This window comes from Pundamilia nyererei, unplaced genomic scaffold, assembly GCF_000239375.1.
Source record: "Pundamilia nyererei isolate P.nyererei 1_Seehausen unplaced genomic scaffold, PunNye1.0 scaffold00109, whole genome shotgun sequence".
NCBI classification, from domain to species: Eukaryota; Metazoa; Chordata; class Actinopteri; order Cichliformes; family Cichlidae; genus Pundamilia; species Pundamilia nyererei.
Window position 1 is genome coordinate 925354 of NW_005187510.1, and position 4123 is coordinate 929476.

General features: G+C 39.9%; 1 protein-coding gene across 3 annotated transcripts in view; it reads left to right on the forward strand.

The window, feature by feature from the left end:
• Window positions 1-4123, forward strand: part of klhl32 (kelch-like family member 32) — a 34196-nt gene that overhangs the window by 8982 nt on the left and 21091 nt on the right. The window lies entirely within an intron of this gene.

Below are 4123 nucleotides of genomic sequence, written 5' to 3' on the forward strand. Positions count from 1 at the left end.
GAGTATACTGAAGTCAGATGTGAGGCAGTCTGTCCCATAGCCTAAGCCTGGCCTAGACTGGGCAACAAGACAATGGTCCCAAGCACAGTAACAAGTCTATAACAGAACAGCTGAAAAAGAAAAGAATCAAGGTGCTGCAGACCTCAGCCTGACTGGAATACTGTGCTATGCATATATAAATACCCACTAACCTCAGTGTACTGATGTATTAATATTGTAAAGAAGTATGGGGCAAAACTGTATCACTTATCAAGTTTTTCTAAAGGTGCTTCTACAAACTACAGAGTGATGCAGATTCAAATAAAGAATTTTGAATCTTGAACATTAAAAATGTAAAGATGCAGTTGAATCATTACTACAAGGTCTTTCTTTATGAAGTAGAAAGGAGAACAGAGTGGCTGTCAAGAATAAACAAACTGTTGCTCTTAATCATTTGTTTATTTATAGCAATCAAGGTTCAGATAGGAACACTATAGTCAAAAAAAGACTTTTATTTTAATCTCCTGGAATTTATGTTATTATCCTTTATTTATCCAGGTGAAAAAGTCTCATTGAGGTTAAAATGTCATTTTCAAGAGAGACGTGGGCAATAGGGCAGCAAAAGTTACAATTTGATGGCATGGGCAACTTCCCAACCCTTCCATGTGCACTGGCACAGAATTGGGCAGGATTCAAGGACACAGACAGATTAAGTCAAATGCAGCATTAAACTGTGTTCATGACTCATATAGAGTGGGTTGTCTGCCTATCAGAAAGTCAGTGATTTGGTCCCTGGCTCCTCCGGTCTGCATGTTGAAGTATCAAACAAGATACTGATCCTCAAGCACTTTGTAAGTATCGATACCAGTCCATCCAAAACAGGAGCTGTGGGTTGCAGAGTGGCTTGCAGATGAAAAAATGTGCTCCAAATGAGATTTGCCAATTATATATAGGGATGGGTATCATTTAGGTTTTATCCGATACCAGTACCAAATCGATACTTTTGAAACGGTGCCGGTGTTTAAACGGTGCTCGAACCGGTGCTTAAAGAATGGAGAACTCAAACTTTGTCCAAAAATCTCTATGTTTAGCTGTTTTTTTGTAAAAAGATAACAATGTTAGCCTTTTCTGCAGCTATAGGGCATATATGGTATCACTCTTGGCTGGAAGCAGTGCTTAAACAATGGAAAAAAACACCAATTTTGTCTAAAAACCTCTCATGTTTAGCTGTTTCCCAGCGCTTTGGGGTCCTTAGGTACTAGTAAAGCACTATACAAATACAGGAATTTTACCATTTTGACCGCTTCGCCTTGGGCATTTTTAATCTGTAGCTCTGCTCTAAAAGAACGTACGTACCTGGGCCCGCCTACTACGCTTGCAAAGGTAAAATGATTGGCTAGAATCCAAAGTGTATGACATCTCAGGAAAAATAAAAGCACCGAAATAAACTACAGTTTATGTCAGAACTGGTGTCATAATGGCACCGGATACCGGTACCCATCCCTAATTATATATCAGCTGATATCCTGGGTTTGTGGTGAGCTTTCCTTTATGTTGTGCTCTGTGAGCACTACTTTGAAACATATTAAGCATCTAAATCCAATCACAAAATCACCACGCAGTTTACCATAGAAATGCTGACCATGTTTATTTCTTTCTACTGAGGCAGTTAAGGACAGGAAGGTTAAATTAACAAATGAATGGTTTTCACAAGTTTTTGTGCACAGTCTTAAGTAAAAGTCTAAGTACTCTGAATCCTTGTAAACCTTCCTCATTTCTTGGCACCAAGAACGAGAGCAGTTGGCAGATTCAGTCCAAATGCACTGATACACGCATTGGTCTTTAAAAAGCTTAACAGCTGAGCCTCTGGCAATTTAACAGCTTGCAGCAGTTATGGAACAAACATTCCAATTAAACTTTACCAAGCAGTACCAAAGTGTAGACACGTATCGTTTAATACTATTTTCTCTGATCTAAAGGTCCCAGCAACATAGGAACATAGGAAAATGCCAGAAAAATCCAAAGAACAAACAAATGCAGTCTGAAAGGTTTATAAGAAAATTCCACTGGACACTCACAAAGCAAAAACACATATTAAATTGGAGAATGTCTTCCTAAATGGGATATTGTTGTTGTACATGAAACTACTCCACTTTTTTTAAATTACTGTGCACCCTCATCATAAAGGTAGCCAGGTAGAGGGCAGAACTAATTTCTTTTCAAAGTATTGGAAGACCAGCATACATTTTTAATGTAAAATTCAGTTAAAACAAAAAGAAGACATTTTTGTTTCTCTATTGTAAGATAAGAATCAGTGTAAAATAGAAATATTAAAGTGAAGTGCCTAGGGCTGCCACAAACGATTATTTTGATAGTCGACTAGTCACCAATTATTTTTGCGATTAGTCGACTAATCAGATCATCATCCATTGGACATAAAACGTACAGCATATTGCACCAGCAGCATCTGCTCTTATATAACTATCATTAGCTTACAACTTTAAGGGTTTAAGGTATGTGCTAACTAAAAATAAAGACAAGATGATAGTTTATTAAATTTTAATGAAATTTGCAGATTGCTTCGGTTTAATAAACTCCTTGCTATCTAAAATATAACAGGACACCGGAGTATATTCTTGAGCATCTCACACTTCTGATAATCAGCTGTCTGCTTGACGTTTATTCAGCTGTGTAAAAACTATAACTTTAATCTCAGCCAAACCGATTTACTCAGGAACAAATAAAACACGGAACAAAGCCAAACAATAACATTTTTAAGTTATCTAAGTAACTTTTATCATGTTTAACCTGAGTAGCGAAAGACAGGTGTTCTCACGGGCTCTAGTTAGCCTTGCCCCCGGCTAGCAATCGAGCTAGTGGGTAACAGACGTCTCTGAAAACGTCGGAGCGCTTTTGAAAATATGTGGTGTCTTGATAAACTGAGCAGATATTTGAGGTTTACACAGCTACATTCTCACCTGAAAATGTGTTAAACGTTTATTTTGCGACCCAGAAAGAATAATAAGAATAACATTAAAACTAACTAGCTGCCGCCATTGTTGGAAACTGAGCTGGGCCGCGCTATGAATTCTGGGACAGAGCTACTTCTTCTTTGGGGTTTAACGGCAGCTGGCATCCTTGAACATGCAGTGCTGCCATCTTCTGTTTCATTCCGTTATTACACTCTTAAATCCTACTACTTATTCCTGCGTCTTTTGGGATCTTACAAAGGCGTCAACTATTAAATCAGTCGTCGACGATTTTGATAGTCGACGTAATTGTGACTAGTCGACTAATCGTGGCAGCCCTAGAAGTGCCCCAAAAAGCAAAATCATCCATTTACCAAATACAGTCAACTATTCTTTGTGGTCTTTTCTAATAAACATACTTGCAAGTGTAGTCTCCTTCCCTGGAGATAAACCACTACTTTTCTCAGACTGAATACTGTAATTTTTCACTGGGTGCGTGAGGAAGTCACGAGTCCTCTATGGTATGATCAGGCCAAGCAGGCACACACAAATTTTGCCAGCCGGTCAGGCTAACTGCAACGCTATACCCCCACTGCAGCAGTGTGTGAAACGACTGCAGCGAGCATGGCTCTGTGGCGCAATGTGTCTCTGCGATAGATCTATATCCCAAATCAGGGTAGCCATCCGTCACCACCAGTGCTCCCTGAGCTCCTTCACCAAGGTCAGGAGCGCTCATGCTGAAGGCACACAACTCTATGAGCACTTCTCAGGGTGCCCTGTCTCTGTATATCGTAGGCAGTCTATATTGTTTGTCCTCCACTCTTTACTTCCTGCTTGTGTCTCAATGCTTTTTTGTGTGTGTTTTATGTTCTTGCAGACAGACCAAAGCTCAGCCGCTATCACATCCCGGGTGGTGAATCAACAAGACTGAGCTTTGAAGACAGATACGCAGACACTGGTTTAAAACTCAGCGTAGCCCATTTCTCACATCATACTCACAATACAGAAGGGCCATTTGCCAGAGAAGGGGGTGGGCGTTGGTGCCTGGTGAAAGTTCATGTGTGCTATAAATCAGGGAAAGCCACATTCATTATAAGCGAAATGAATGTGGCTTTCACAACAGAAGGAGATCCTGCGATAACCAGGCAGCCCGGGGGCTTTTGAAGCTTAAAATG